Raw genomic sequence first — 17,106 nt, forward strand, 5'->3', positions numbered from 1 at the left:
GTTTAAATTTGACCATAGCTAAGATGTAAAATTGAAATGCAATGCTTTCAATTCCGGAGATAAAATGTTACCATAAAATTATGTAAATCTTATCATTCAATTTTTTGGAAGCTGTATATGAAATGCAAACAAAATTACCATATATTTTTTTTCTTATTTTGAATTAAAAATATTTTTCTAACATATAAAGTTTTAATAAATTTTTATGTTATCTATTTTTAGTTTTAACTTTTAGGTACATTTTTTTTAAATATATTTTAACCTATAAATTCTTATTTTTGAAATGTATTTTAATTTATAATTCTTATTTTAATTTATATTATTATAAATTATAATAATTCTTATTTTAATTCTTATTTTAATTTATAATTCTTATTTTAATTTATCTTACCATGTAGTAAAGCCATATTAATAATAACAATAACTAAGAAACAAAAAACAAATAATAATAATTAAAAAACAAAAAGCTCCAATATAATGCAAATTCAATATAATGCAAACTCAAACGTGAAAGAAGTTAAGGTTACCTAATTTTCGTTAGAAAATTAGTAACACAAATGGTAAGTTCTCTTTTGAAATATCTATTAGTTTAGAATAAAGATGAGTTGGATGAAAAAGCTTATCCTTTAGAAGACGTGGCAGTTTCTTGATACCAATTTCAACCAGCTGACCTAGAATAGAAATCTAAAGTCCAAGATCTAGAGACGATGCTTATTTCTGATGAAGCAACAGAAATCACTTGTAGGATTTTGAGGGTCTCCACTAGGTTCGGCTTCCAAAACAAGTGTAATATGAAGCCCAAGATCAGGAGAAACTGCTTATTTTTTATGAAGAACAAGAACTATTCAATTACTTGAATACTATCCTTCATTGCCATTTTCGATAGATTTCAAGGAAACTGCACTAGTTGTGTGTGGTGGCAGAGCATGTAAAAAAATGAAATTTTTGGACCTCATCTCATCTTCAAAGGGAAAAATTTTCCAGTGAAAAACATGGTTGGAATGTTTAACGGATTTCATGTTGGCTGGCTATTGACAAAAGAGGAGAGACTGAGAGTGAGATTGAGGAATAGGGAGTCCTAGGAGACTAGTAGATGTACCAGAAGGAGAGGAAAAAAAGAGAGGGTAGAGAGAGATAGAGTTAGCGTGAAAGTGAGAGTAGGGGTTGGTAGAGAGTTAGAGAAAGAGAAACATATAGTGAAAATTAGAGAGGGGAGAGGAGTGAGAGAGTAAGGAAGAAAGAATGTGTGAGACGAGAGTGAAGGAGATGGAGAGAGAGGAAGAGAGAGGGGAGGAGGAGAAAGGGGGTACGAAAGGGAAAGATTGATAGAGGAAGGGGAAGGGTGAGAGGGGACATGGTAGTGAGGGATTGGGGGAGAGAGTGTCACAGAGAGGGGGGAGGTTAAGGAGGAGGGATGAGAGAGGAGAAGTGGAGTGTGTCTATGTGTGTGTGCGTGTGAAAGAGAGAGTGTGTGTGGGGGGGGGGTGGTATGAGGATAGACAGAGAAGGGGAAAGAGAAAGATATGGAGGGGAGGGTGAGGGAGAGATATTTTGATAAAGAAAGACATAGAATGAGAGGGAGGGAGAGAATGTGTGAGAGAGTAGTGAGAGTGAAAAGAGAGTTAATGTGTGTGTGTGTGTGTGAGAGAGAGAGAGAGAGAGGGGAGAAAAATAGAGAGAGGGAGGGGAGGGAAGGGAAGGTGAATGGGGGGGTTATGTAGGGTAGGGGAGGAAGAAGGGGAGAAGGGATTATTGGGGGAGAGAGAGGGAGGGAGTGTTGGAATGTGAAGACAGAGAAGGGGGGAGGAAGGGTGAGAGAAAGGAGAGAAATAAGGATTGAGGGATGACATAGAGAATGTCGGAGAGAGTGAGGGATAAATGGAAATTAAGAAGGAGTGAGAGAGTGGGAGTGGGAGGGCTAGGGCCGAAGGGGGACAGAGGCAAGAGAGAGAGAGGGTGGGGGGTAGAAAGTGGTGAGAAGGGTGAGGGGATGGCTACAGAGGGAGAGAGAAATAGGGGGAGAAGAGGGAGAGTGGAGATGGGGGACAAAGTGGGGGGAGAGAGAAAGAGAGATAACGGTGAGAGTGAGAGTAAGAGATATATAGAGGAAGGAGGAATGGGAAGAGAGGAAGGATAGATAAAGAGGGATAGAGGGAGGGAGTGACAAAGGGAGGGAGACAGAGAGTTGGGTAGGGAAAAGTTGGAGAAGGGGTGGTTGAGTAAGGGAGAGAATGTGAGAAGGGGAGATGAAGAAAGAGAAGGAGAGAGGAAGGGAGGGAGATGGAGGGAGGGGATGAGGGAGAGATGGAGTGTTGTAGAGACAAAGTAACAGAGGAATGGAAGGTTATAGAAATAAGAAAAAAAGGAAGGAATGTTAATCTCCATGAGGCTAAAGACAACATATGGGAGAGAGAGGGGGAGTGGGATGGAGGGAGAGGGAGAGAGGAAGGGAGGTAGAGGGAGGGGAAACATGTAAGGGAACAAAGAGCAAGAGATAGAGGGTTGGAGAGGGAGAGGGGAATAGGAGAGCAGAGAGAGAGAGAGAGAGAGAGAGAGAGATGTGGGGGGAGGATGAGAGAGGGATAAAATGTGTTAGAGCAAGGGAGAGGGAGTGAGAGGGGGGTAGAGGGAGGGGTAGCATGTAAGGGAAGAAAAAGGGGGAGAGAGAGAGGGTGGGAGAGGGAGAGGGGACTAAGAGGGAGAGAGAGAGAGGAGAGACAAAGAGAACTAAGGTAATTGATAGATGGAGGGAGAGAGGGAGAAGGAGAGGGGGAGTGTGAGAGAGGGGGAGTGGGGGAGAAGGAGGGGTATAGGGTGGTAGATAATGAGGTGGAGGGATTGGGAGATGAGGGGGAGGAGAGTGAGTGAGATATAGAGAGAGGGACACAATGGAAATGGAGAGAGAGAGGGTGGGAGAGAGGAAGTGTGATTAAAAGATAGAGAGAGAGAACGATAGGGAAAGGGAGAGGGAGTGGGGAAGAGACTATGCCAGGGAGATATGGAGAGAAATCCAAATTAAGAGAGGTAAATAATGGGGGACGAGGGGAGATAGAGAGTGATATATGTAGTGAGGATGGGAGGCGGAGAAGGAGAGGGAGAGGGAGAGGGAGATGTTGAAGGTGGAAGAGCAGTAAATGGGTGAGAGAGTGAGGGAGATATTGGGAGATATGGGTAGGGAGGAGACAGAGTGAGTGAGAAATAGGGACATACGGGGATAGAGAGAGAAAGGGTGAGAGAGATAGAGGGGTAGAAGGAGGGAGATGTGTGGAGATAGAGGTAAGGGGTAGGGAGAGATGGTGATAGCGAGGGAAGAGGTGCGCGTGGGAGAGAAAGAGAGGGGAAAATTTTTAATGTCAATTAGGCTAAAGACAACATATGGGAGAGAGAGGGAGTAGGATAGAGGGAGAGTTAGAGAGAAAGGGAGGTAGAGGGAGGGGAAACATGTAAGCGAAGAGAGAGTGAGAGACTGAGTGTTGGAGAGGGATAGGGTAATAGGATAGTATAAAAAGGGAGAGAGCAAGAGAAAGGGAGGGAGTTTGAGAGAGAGAGGGAGGGAGAGAGAGATGTGGGGGGTAGGGTGATGGAGGGATAAAAAGGGTCAGATAAAGGGAGAGGGAAAGAGATAGATGTAGCGGTAAGTTTAGCATGTAAGGGAAGAGAAAGGGTGAGAGAGAAAGGCTGGGAGAGGGAGATGGGAACAGGAGAGAGAGAGAGAGAGAGAGAGAGAGAGAGAGAGAGCAAAGTTGATGGATAGATGGAGGGAGGGAGTGATGGGCAGAGGGAGGGTTGAGAGAGGGGGAGTGGGGGAGAAGGAAATGGAGAGGGTGGTAGAGAGTGAGGTGAAGGGATAAAGAGATAGTGGGCAGGAGAGTGAGTGAGATATAGAGAGTGGCACACAAAGGGATGGATAAAGAGAGAGAGAGAGAGAGAGAGAGAGAGAGAGAGAGAGAGAGAGAGAGAGAGAGAGAAAGGTAGAGTTACTTTTTGAGATTATAATTCTAAAATTAGAAATTCTTTATTTTTTATCCAATTGCATGTGGATGTCAAATATTTTGGCCAAGTTTTAAAAACTATGCTAAGTCTGGTTGCGTGATCTAATGTCTTTTCTAATTCTTTCTCTGTTTGAGAAAATTATTGGTGAGAATCTTGAATTATAATGGATAATTATTAATTTCTTGAACTATCGCTTTGTATTCCAATACATTTGACAAGGAATTGAGCTGCTCATTTTGGTCAACTAACTTATGTACTAATTATTGGACAACAAAAGGTGGATCATTATTTCTTATTCTAATGTTTATATTAAGTTGTTTTATTTCCTAGTTCTAACATTCCAACCAAATCTCCATTTCTTGTTGTTTTGTCTGTTGAATCTTCTTACTATCCAATTTCATTATTTTTTTATATTTTCTTGGTTATTCTCACAAATATTTTTATGGTTTTAAATATATGTTTGTGTAAAGTGTGATATGGTTAGGTTTCTTACAAGGTATGTTTGACTATTCTTTCTTTATATCATAGACGAAGTGCTAGGTGTATTTGACTATACACACCGAACTTGTTGATCAATTAATGGTGAGGTTGAAATAATCTATATTCCTAAAATGATTTTCATTGACATTTCCATTAATATGTCATCCAACCTAGAATGCTTCAATGAAACTTCCTAAGTATAGGTATGCTTGGATCACATTTTATCTTGACCGTAATTTTCTTTTATAATTGTTATTGTAGTAACAAGGGGTGAATCAAAAGTGAATTCGATGTTCAAAACTTGTCTTTTTCCTGTTGGGTTTAGTTTATTATCCTTGGTCCTATGCCTATGATGAACTTCAATTTTCTATGTCAAGTTTGTGTGGAGTCAATTTCTTATGTTGTTGTATTTGTTGAACTATCATCATTTTCTATGTTATTTTCTCAATGAATACATCTATTCCATGTCCAAGCAACTGTAGCATGTTAGGATGAATAGATTATGCTAGAAGTTGTTGCAATTCTTTAGGTTTCTTTTCTTCTATGCTTTTCTATGGTATGCTCAAAATTTTTCATGCAATTTAGTGTAGATTATATTGATGTTGTGGGTCTTAAAGTTGAATATGTGCCAGGATTTCATGCCCATTGGTTGTAGATGTTTACTTCCCTTTTGTTTTCAACTCCATGAATATTTTCCTTCATATTCTTAGGAGATCTGTGAATATTTTCTTTCACATCTTTAGGGGATTATATCACAGCTGCCAATAGGTCAAATGTAAATGGCCTTGTAAAATTATGCTTCCCTTTCTTCTTCTTCTTAAACATACGAAATAAGTAAAAGTATATCTCCTTGTTCTTTCTCAAGTTGGTGGTAAAACTAGGAATATTATGTTAGATTATTAACTGATTCTGTAAACATTTGGTGAGTTGTCAGATGATATAGAACCTCTTTCGGGTCTACATCTAAAGAGTAGACATACAAAACTTAAGATATTTTGAGGGAAAACTAAATGTGCAATGAGGAATGAAACACTTTTTGTATGTGTTCAGGTACCCTCTATCTATTGGAAGATTTCTAAAGATTTCTTGCTGGCTAACTAGTGATTTTTGCTTCATGGCTAGCCAAATGACTAAAGAGGGGAACAAAATGGAGTCATTTTAATTTTTACATCCATACTGATTCATATTCAACATGTCACCAATGTGTTTTGCTTAGTTGTCGACTTTTGTTGTCATGGTCATTTAACCAATTTCTTCTAGCATAGTGAGTTTAATGTTAGAGACTCTCCCTATCAATGCAAAAGGACAATGGTAACATGTCCTTTTGAATGGGGGTTTATTTTAATGAGTTTTGTTTAATATATTTATTAATTTTAAAAATCAGAAAGTAAAATCTTATTTTGATTTTAACATTTTATTTTGAATGGCATAATACATATCATGCATATGTAAAAAATTAATTATTCATATTATGCTAGAGAATTGTGAAAAAATAACAAAAAAAATAACACTATTGTTGAATCTAACAAGGTTAATGGAGAAGTAAATTTATACTATGATCTTGTTTTGTTGTGATTTGTTTCCTTTGAATATCATTGCTAAATAAAGAAATGAGATTGCATACATGTTTTATGTAAGTACTATTTATACTATCATCCCATTTTGTTGTGTTTTGTTTCCTTTGAATGCCATTGCTAAGTAAAGTAATGAGATTGCATATGTGTTTTATGTAATGTGTTTAGAATATATATCCCTAATAGTTGACATATGGATGAAAGTAGCAGAACAACAAGCCTTCATCTTAGATTTGACTCAAAACTCAACATTTAATTTAATGCTCACTAGGAAAAAAAATTAAGATATAAAAAACTTATTTTAACAATATATGTTTAACCCAATAACATAAAGGTGAATAAATAGAAACCAAATAGAGAATATTTTTTAATGCATAGAAGGATAAAATAGAAAAAAAATATAATTATTTATAAAATTAAACCGTGAAGAAATAATAACTAAAATGAAATTCACACACTAACATTAAGACCTTAAAAGATCTACAAAATGTACACCATAATTACTAGTCAAGATTATTACCATATGTTGACTCTAATGATATTGACTCATGAAAAGTGCTTTCTAGGTCAATATCAATAATCAAAATATTATCTCCAAAATTCTCAACATTTATCCTTTTTTATGGGATTAAATTTGGAATTACACTTCTTTCATCTTTATCTTGACTATGTTAGACCACTTTAAGTGCATAGAAGTTATAGTTTTAATGTTATAGTTAATGTGTTTGATATTAAAATTGATGTGTGTTATAACATTTCAAGAGTTACAATGTCTACTATGGGTCATAGTTCTTAGAATTCATTGTGTTAAAGATCATAATGCACTATGGTTATGCGTCATATCAATGATTTGACATTCATAATGGTTTTTGGTGAAGGGAAACATATTGTATTATTATAGTTGTCATAGTGCTCAAATGTTAAGGAAAACAATTTGTGGAGGCTAATATATAGTGCAATTTACAAAAATATCTAATAATAAATTCATTGTAATTGGTGAATATATAAATGCATATATTAATATATATTTTTTCAAATCAAAATATTATTGCGAATCTCAATTAGTGTTTCTTTATAATTTCCCTCGTAGTTTTAATCCAATAACTAATTGATTGTACTTAAAAAAACCCTGAGTGATTTAGTAGCTATGGTTTTTGAGACTCCTAGAATTTTGCAAAGCTCTTAGAAATATTAAAAAAAATAGATTAACTTAAATTTTAAGATAAATGTTTTAGTTATATTATTAATCATTTAAAATTTCTTAAAAAAATTATAAACTAATTATATTTTAATTACCTTTATTATTAATAAAAAATTATTTTATTATTGAAAAATGTTATTAAACCATATAAATTTTAATAAAAAAAAATTGTTATTAAACAACCTATCGTCAAATTTTAATTCTGTGGATTCATTCTCTTATAATGTTATTTCCAAGCTATAAACATAAAGTTTTACTTCTACTTTTGTAGTTTACCATCAACCGTTAGTATTTGAAATGCCCAATATTTTCTTCAAAAGCAATGAACCGTTTTCTTAAATTTTAAACATTTTACTTTGGCTCTTATAAATTTAAGAGATAATTTTTTTTTTTTTTTTTTTTTTTTATTATTTTAACAGTTAAACTTTTCTTTTGTTTGTAGAGCTTTCGAATGGAATTAATATTCCGCTTTTAAAATTTTGTTAACTTTTTTCTTTTTGGGTTTTGCTTTTTTCTAAATTTAGTTAACTTTTTGCTTTTTCCAGCTATTAGGAATCTTCAATTCAACCATTGCATTTAGTTAAGAGCATTCGACCAATGGGAGAATTTTCCATAGCAGTCTCCTTCATTGTTCAATGCCGATTTCGCAATCGCAATCTCTCTTTGGCAATATGTGAAGATTCCTCAAGGACTCCAACCAGTGTCATGCCCAATTGTTTCAAGACGGTAAACGATCGGTTATTATATGATTAGAGAAACTGGATGGTAACAACGTAACAATGGTGTTTCCATTGGTAACGCTGATGTTTTAGAAGTAGGGAAGATAGCTTTGTTGAGAGGACGTCAAGGGAACCCTGAGTGTCACACTAAATATCTGAAGGTCATGTGTTTGATCCACGCTCAGGTAGAGGATCTTGAAACGATGAGCCATGCACAGATGGTAGAGGATCTTGAAACAATTAGCCATGCACAGTTGGTCATGTGTTTGATCCACGCTCAGGTAGAGGATCTTGAAACGATGAGCCATGCACAGATGGTAGAGGATCTTGAAACAATTAGCCATGCACAGTTGGTAGAGGATCTTCAAAGATTAGAGAAAATGAGTGGTATCGCAAATGTTGTTGACTCTATATCTTGTTGGGAAAGCGTCAGGGAAAGCTGAGTGTCGATGGTTTCCTTCAGTCTTCAATGGTGATTTCGCAATCGCAATCTCTCCTTGGCAATATGTGAAGATTTCTTAAGGAGGGAAACCATGGTCATGCCCAATTGTTTCAAGACAAGAAACGATCAGCCATGCACAGTTGGTAGAGCAAACCATGGTCATGCCCAATTGTTATTGTTTCAAGACAAGAAACGATCAGCCATGCACAGTTGGTAGAGGATCTTCGAAGATTAGAGAAAATGAGTGATAATGATAATGTTATTGCCTCTATATCTTGTTGGGAGAGCGTCGAGGAAACGCTGGGCGTCAGACTGAATATCTGAAGGTCATGTGTTCGATGCACGCTCCGGTCCACGCTCAACGCACCTAAAATTTCATAATTTTAGTTCTAATCGCACTAGAGGTATGGAAGTCATTTCTGTCCATTCGAATTATTTTAACATTCTATAGCCGCGCCTCTTCTCCTTCAATCCTTGTTTTAAAGTCTTCTTTATAAAAAAATTTCCGCAACTGTGGATATCATTGATGGATAATTTTGTTTGAATATTTGAGGCCATGCCTTTTTTTCGAACCTTGTTTTAAGATATGGATAGGGTTTATTTTTTCTTGCACTTGAGGATAATTTTGTTTATAATTATCTTGCCACAATTCTAGAAAGCACTTATTGATACTTTTCGTGTTCCATTATCTTTTTCACGTTTCATTGTTTGATTCAGTAACTATGGATAATTTTATGGATAATTTTGTTTGCAGGTTTATGAATCCATAGTCCATTATCTTTTTCACGTTTCATTGTTTGATTCAGTAACTATGGATAATTTTATGGATAATTTTGTTTGCAGGTTTATGAATCCGACTCTACAACTATGGATAGGGTGTTTATGTTTATGGATAATTTTGTTGGCACATTTGAAATGTTAAGCACTTGTTAACCATTTGAATAGGAAAGCATTTATTGATATTTTTCGTTTTGCATTACAATTAGTCTTCACTATTCGTCTGTCCTCGAACTCAATTGCAATTAGTCATCAATTAGTACATATTGATACTTTTCTTCATGTTCCATTACAATTAGTCCTCAAGGTTCATCTCTCCTCACACTCAATTACAACAATTGAGGACCACACTCAATTACAACAATTAGTTCTCAAGATTAGTCTGTCTTTACACTCAATTACAATTACTCCTCACCCCAGCCAAGCCAATTAAATTTGTTTCTAAAATATAAACACAAATAACAGCAAAAGCTGAATGGCTACAGAGCGCTACTGGTAAGTTGTCTTCAAAAGTATTGAAGGCATATTGCTGTTTTGGTAATCTTGTGTTGTGGTGGAATTCCATCGTGATTATCACATTATTATTGTCATAGAATATGCGTGTATTCGTGATTATCACATTATTATTGTCATAGAATATGCGTGTATTCCATCTTATGCTTATGAGCAGTGGACGTATTTTGAAGTTTCGTTGAGTTTGTAGGTTATATTTGGGTTTGCAGGATTTATCTATGGTAATTGCCTTTATTGTTTATTTTATTTTTTAAAGAATTTATATAATTTTATAAGTTGATTTTAAAGATAGTTATGGTCATTAACAATAAATATTGAGTATAAAGTTTTATTAATTAAATTTCTTTTCTCATAATTAATTATTTATATTATAATTATGTCTCTATATATTATTTGTTAGATTATTATATATATATATATTGATATCGAAATTATTATTGTAAAGAAATATGAAAATAAGCTCATATTATAAATAAAGAGAATGAAATGATATTTTTTTTTTAGTTTATTTAGTAGGGGATGGGGAGGAAGAGTGGGAGGTGGGCTTGCAGAGTAGGTGGAGGAGGAGAAGTGGGTGGAGGTGGAGGTGGAAGAGGAGGTGGTTGTAGATCAGGAGGTGGTGGTGGTGGCGTAGGCAAAGGAGGTGGTCCTCGTGGTGGAGGAGGAGGTGGAGGTGGAGGTGAAAGAGGAGGAAGAGGGGATGGAGGGAGAGGGGAGGAGCACAATGTGGAGGTGGAGGTGGAGATGGAGGAGGAGGTGGCAGAGGTGGGAGAGGAAGAGGAGGGAGAGGGGGAGGAGGAGGAGGTGGAGGTGGAGGAGGTGAAGGTGGTGGAGGTGGAGGATGAGGAGGTGGTGGAGATGGAGGTAGAGGTGGAGGAGGAGGAGGTGGTGATGTAGGAGGAGGGGGAAGGGTTGCTGGCGATGGTGGAGGAGGTGGTGGAGGAAGAGGAGGTGGAGGTGGAGGAGGAGAGTGAAGGGGACGAAGTGGAGGTGGAGGAGGAGGCAGAGGTGGAAGTGAAGGTGAGCAGGAGGAGGAGGTGGAGGCAAAGGTGGGGGAGGTGGAGGTGGAGATGGCAAAGGTGAAGGTGGGTGAGGTGGAGCCGGAGAAGGTGGTGGTGGAGGATGAGGTGGAGTATGAAGAGGTGGAGGTGGGCGTGGCCAAGGTAGAGGCAAAGGTGAAGGTGGGGGAGGTAGGGGTGGAGGAGATGGTGGTGTAGGCGGAGTTGGAGGAGGAGGATGGGGTGCAGTTGGATGAGGAGGAGGAGGAGTGGGTGGAGGAATAGGAGGAGGGGGAGGAAGAGGTGGAGGTGGAGGTGAAGGAGGAGGAGGAGGTCACAGTGGTGGAAGAGGAGGTGGACAGGGAGGGGGAGGACAAGGAGGAGTTAAAGGTGAGAAGGTGGTGGAGGAGGCAGAGGTCGAGGTAGAGGAGGAGAAGGAGGTGGAGGTGGCAGAGACAAAGGTGCGGGAGGTGGAAGTGAAGGAGGTGGTTTTGGAGGTGGAGGATGAGGGTTGGTGATGGTGGAGGAGGTGGAGGTGGAGATGGTAGAGGCAAAGGTGGGGGAGATGGAATAGGAGGTGTTGGCGGTGGATGGGGTAGACACAGAGGCGAAGGTGAAGGAGAGGGAGGTGGAGGCAGAGGAGCTAGTGGTGTAGGTGGAGTTGGAGGAGGAGGACAGGGTGCAGGTGGATGAGGAGGAGAAGGAGGAGTGGGTCAAGGAATAGGAGGAGGGGGAGGAACAGGTGGAGGTGGAGGTGTAGGAGTAAGGGGAGCTCATGGTGGTGGAAGGGGAGGTGGTGGAGATGGAGGTGGACAGGGAGGGGGAGGACGAGGAGGATTCGGAGGTGCGAAGGTGGTGGAGGAGGCGAAGGTCGATGTAGAGGAGGAAGAGGAGGAGGAGGAGGTCGAGCTAGAAAAGAGGGAGGTGGGGGAGGTGGAATCGAAGGAGGTGATGTTGGAGGTGGAGGTGGAGGAGGAGGAGGAGGTGGAAGATGAGTGGGTGGAGGATGAGGGGTGGTGATGGTGGAGGAGGAGATGGTGCAAGACGAGGTGGCGGATGAGATGGAGGTGGAGGAGGAGGCGAAGGAGAAGGTAGAGGCATAGTTGGTGGTGATGGAGGTGGAGGGGGAGGTGGTGGTGGTGGAGGAGGTGGAGGCGGAGGAAGAGGGGTTGTTGGAGATTGAGGAGGAGGAGAAGGAGGTGGTGGTGGAGATAGTGCCAAGGAGGTGGAGGCAGAGGCAAAGGAGGTGGAGGGGATGTGGTTGTGGAGGAGTTGGAGGTAGAGGCAAAGGTCTTGGAGGAGATGTGGAGGTAGAGGAGGAGGTTGTGGAGAAGGTGGAGAAGAAGGTTATTGAGGTGGAGGTGGAGATGAAGGAGGTGATGGAGGTGGAATCTTTCTCTCACGTTCTCCTTTGTCCATCACTTCCTTTACCACTACCCTCCCTCTCCGACTCCCACTCCCATATCTCTCTCCTCTCCCTCTTGACTTCTTCCTACTCCCTCTACTTCTCTTCCTTCCCCTCATTATCTTTCTCCTACGCTTCCTCGCTATGTCCCCATCTATCCTCCTCTCCCTCCTCTCCATCTTGCTCCCTCTCCAAAATGACTCCATATGAAGCAGTTTATGGTCAAATCCCTCCTTCTCGTACTTCTTATATCAAGGGATGCTGGAAGGTAAAAGCAGTGGATCAACTCCTATAGAACCACACAACCATGCTGGCCCACCTTAGAGAGAATCTTCATTAAGCCCAAAGCTGCATGAAGCAACACACAAATCAACATCACTCAGAATGCCAATTTCAAGAAGGGGATTAGGTATTTTTGAGGTTGAAACCATATAAGAAGACATCACTCAAAGACAAGGTTTGTCAAAAATTATCTCCAAAATTCTACATATTGTATCAAGTACTTCTACGCATTGGAGAAGTTTTATACAAGATAGCTTTGCCACCCACTGGAAAAATGCATCCAGTCTTCCATGTCTCATGCCTCAAGAAAGTGATTGGGAACCATTGTAGAATTCAAACCAGTCTACCTGAAGTGGAAGAAGAAGGGTTAATATGGCTCCAACTTGAACAAGTTCTTGACACATGAGAGTAACACCTGCATGGCTGCACGATTAAGGAAGTCCTCATCACGTGGAAAGACACCTCTCCCGAAGATGCGACCTAGGAACCAGCTACTATCCTTCAACAGTTTCTGTAGATTCAGCCTTGAAGACAAGGCTATTATTATGGGGGAGGGCATGTTAGGGTCCCACCCTAACCCCCTTATTTATGTAATAGGATCGAGTCATAGTTATTGTTAAGTAAAGAGTCAATAAATCCCATATTAATAATGTAGACGGCTAACCCACATTTAATGAAGGGTCCACAGTTAGTTGCAAATGGGCCATGGTATTAGATAGATGGTATTAATAAGAAACATGGTATTTCCCCATGGTATTGCATATATGAATCCTATATAAAGGATAGAGACTCTGCTTGAGGAGAATCATGTCTTATTTCGTAATTGAACTGAACTCTATTGGAGGTTCCCCCTCGAAGACGCAAGTGAACATTCCTTTCTAAATAATAAAATACTTGTTGTTATTTCTTATTGTTCTATGTTCTAGGTATATTTCTTCACATATTTAGTATTCTAGTATTGTCTTGCAGGTTAAGAACATAACAGAGAGGGAGAGTGAAAGAGACAGTGATAGAGGAGGGGAGGAATGGAGAGAGAGAGGGAGAAAACACAAGAGAGGAGCCAAAGGGACAAATGGGGGAGAGGTATAAAAGGAGATGTAGAGAGAGGTAGAGGGAATTAGAGGGATTGGGGTTAGGGAGGGGAAGAGAAAAATAGATAGAAGGATGGAGGGTGTGAAGAGGTTAGGGAGAGGTAGGGAGAGTGGGAAAGGAGAGAGGTAGAGAGGGGGATATTGAGAAAAGGGAGAAGTGGAGCAGGGGAGAGAGAGGGGAGGGAAAGGGAGGATGGAAGGGAGGGGGGAGGAAATGTAGTTGGAGAGAGAAATAGGGAGCGAAAGAGAGAAAAAGAGGTTGGGGAGGATGAGTGTGAGAAGTGGAGGAATATAATATAGTCAAGTGATAGGGAGAGGGAGAGACATGTAGAGGAAGGGGGAGGGTGTATGTGAAGATATAGAGGGGAGGTGGTGGTGGGAAGGAGATGGGAGATTTATGGGAATAGAGAGAGAGGGGAAGAGAAAGAGCATAATGGGGAGAGTGAAAGAATGGGAAGTGGGAAGGAGGGGGAGGGTCTATGGGAAGAGAAAGGGTTGCAATGGCATGTTCGAGTGTTTGTTTTTCTTAAAGTGTTATAAAATTCTTAGGTTTTAGGGTTTACCACACTTTGGTAAATGGTTTTAATAAACACTTAACAAAAGTAAAAGGCTTATTAAAATGTTATAAAATGCTTAGGGTTTAGGGTTTATGGTTTGGGGTTTAGGGTTGAGGGTTGAAGGTTTAGGGTTTATAACACTTTATTGAGTGATTTTAATAAACACTTAAAATAAAATTACAAAACACTTTTTAAAATGCTATAATATGCTCAGGGATTATGGTTTAGGGTGTAGGGTTTACGGTTTGGGGCTTAGGGTTTAGGGTTTAGCATTTAGAGTTTAATGTTTAGGATTTAGGGTTTAGGGTTTATAATATTTTAGCAAATTATTTTAATAAAAAATAAAATAAAAGTTACAAAACACTATTTGAAAGGTTATAAAATGCCTAGGGTTTGGGGTTTAGGGTTTAGCATTGAGGGTTTAGGATTTATGGTTTATAATAGTTTTGTAAATTCTTTTAATAAACACTTAAACAAAATTTAAAAAACATTTGGTAAAACGTTGTAAAATGCTTAGGGTTTAAGGTTTAGGGTTTATAATACTTTAGTAAATGCTTTTAATAAACACTTGAAAAAAGTTACAATTTTTTTTTTTAAATGTTATAAAATGACTAGGGTTTGGGGTTAGGGTTTAGGGATTATGGTTTAGGGCTTTTAATATATAACATTTTATTAAATTCTTTTAGTAAGCACTTAAAAAAATTTGCAAAATGCTTGTTAAAATGCTATAAAATGTTACGGCTTTAGGGTGATTCAAAATGTTCTAAAATTCTTAGGGTTCAGGTTTTAGGTTTTATAACACTTCAGTAAATTATTTTAATAAACACTTAAAAAAATAACAAAATGCCTTTTAGAATGTTATTAAATACTTAGGATTTAGAGTTTAGGTGTCAAGTTTAGGGTTTATAACAATTTAGTAAATGCTTTTAATGAACAATTAAAAAAAGTTACAAAAGTCTTATTAAAATGTCATTAAATGTTTAGGGTTTAGGGTTTAAAATGTTTTAAAATTCATAGGGTTTAGGGTTTATAATACTTTAGTAAATTGTCGTAATAAACACTTAAAAAAACTTACAAAAGGCTTTTTAAAATGTTATAAAATTCTTAGGGTTTAGGGTTTATGTTTTAGGGTTTGGTGTTTAGAGTTTCAGGATTATAAGACTTTAGTAAATGCTCTTAATAAACACTTAAATAAAATTACAAAATGTTTTTAAAATTTTATAAAATGCTTACATTTTAGGGTTTAGGGTTTAGGATTTATGCTTTAGGGTTTAGGGTTTACAGTTTATGGTTTAGAACAGTTTAGTAAATTATTTTAATAAATAGTTAAACAAAAGTTACAAAATTGTTTTTATAATGTTATAAAATGCTTAAGGTTTAGGTATTAGGGTTTCTGGTTTAGATTTTAGGATTTATGGTTTAGGGTTTAGTGTTTAGGGTATGGGGTTTAGAGTTTAGAGTTTAGGGATTAGGGTTAATAACACTTTCTTAAATTATTTTAGTAAACACAAATGAAAATTACAAAACACTTTTTAAAATGTTATAAAATTCCTAGGGTTTAGGGTTTGGTGTATAGGTTTAAGGTTCAGGGTTTGGGTTTAAGGTTTACGGTTTGTGGTTTATGATTTAGGGTTTAGGGTTTGGGGTTTAGTATTTATGGTTTAGTTTTTATAAGAATTTAGGTAATTCTTTTGATAAGCACTTGAATAAAAGTTTCAAAATTCTTTTTAAAATGTTATAAAATGCTTAGGGTTTAGGGTTTAGGGATTAGGTTTTGTTGTTTGGGGTTTAGGATTTAGGGTTTATTTTTTAGTAAATAATTTTAATAAACACTTAAATAAAGGTTAGACAACACTTTTTAAAATGTTATAAAATACTTGGGGTTTAGGTTTTGGGTTTAGGGTTTGGAGTTGAGGCTTTAGGGTGTAACTTTTTTTAAGTGTTTGTAAAAAGAATTTACTAAAGTCTTGTGAACCCTAAACCCCAAACCTTAAGCATTTTATGACATTTTAAACCCTAAACCTAAACCCTAAGCATTCAATGACATTTTCACAAGATTTTTGTAAGTTTTTTTGAAGTGTTTATTAAAAGCATTTACTAAAATGTTGTAAACCCTAAATCCTAAACCGTAACCATTTTATAACATTTGAAGCCCAAAATCCTAAACCCTAAATCCTAAACTCTAAACCCTAGGTATTTTATAGCATTTTATCAAGTGTTTCCTTACTTTCTTTTAAGTGTTTATTAAAAGAATTTAGTAAAGTGTTATAAACCTTAAACCCTAAACCATGAGAATTTTATAGAATTTTTAATCCTAAACCCTAAAGCCTAAGAATTTTATAACATTTTAACAAATGTTTTGTAACTTTTTTTTATGTTCTTATTAAAATCATTTATCAAAGTGTTATAAATCCCAAATGCTAAACCATAAACCCTATCCCTAAACACTAATAATTTTATAACATTTTAAAATACATTTTTGTAACTTTTTTAAGTGTTTATTAAAAGTATTTAATAAAGTGTTATAACCCTAAACCCCAAACCCTAAGCATTTTATAACATTTTAACAAGAGTTTTGTAACTTTTATTTAAGTGTTTATTAAAATACTTTACTAAAGTGTAATAAACCCTAAACCCTAAACCCCAAACCCACCCCAAACCCAAAACCCTAAACCATAATAATTTAATAATATTTTAAAAAGTGTTTTGTAACCTTTTTTAAGTGTTTATTAAAAGCAATTAATAAAGTTTTATAAACCATAAACACTAAATGCTAAACCCCAAACCCTAAACCCTAAACTCTAAACCCTAAACAATAAACCCTAAACCCTATAAACTAAACCGTAAACCCTAGGCATTTTATAGCATTTTTAAAAGTGTTTTGTTACTTTTATTTAAGTGTTTATTAAAATAATTTACTAAATTGTTATAAAACTTAAACCATACAGCCTAAAACATAAACCCCAAAACCTAAACCCTAAACCCTAAACCCCAATCCCTAAACCCTAAGAATTTTATAATAGTTTAAGAAGAATTTTGTAACTTTTATTTAAGTTTTTATTAAAAGAATTTAC

This window comes from Pinus tabuliformis, chromosome 8 (genome assembly GCF_031772625.1).
Source record: "Pinus tabuliformis cultivar Carrire ecotype Pingquan chromosome 8, CPIR1, whole genome shotgun sequence".
In the NCBI taxonomy this organism is placed as follows: Eukaryota; Viridiplantae; Streptophyta; class Pinopsida; order Pinales; family Pinaceae; genus Pinus; species Pinus tabuliformis.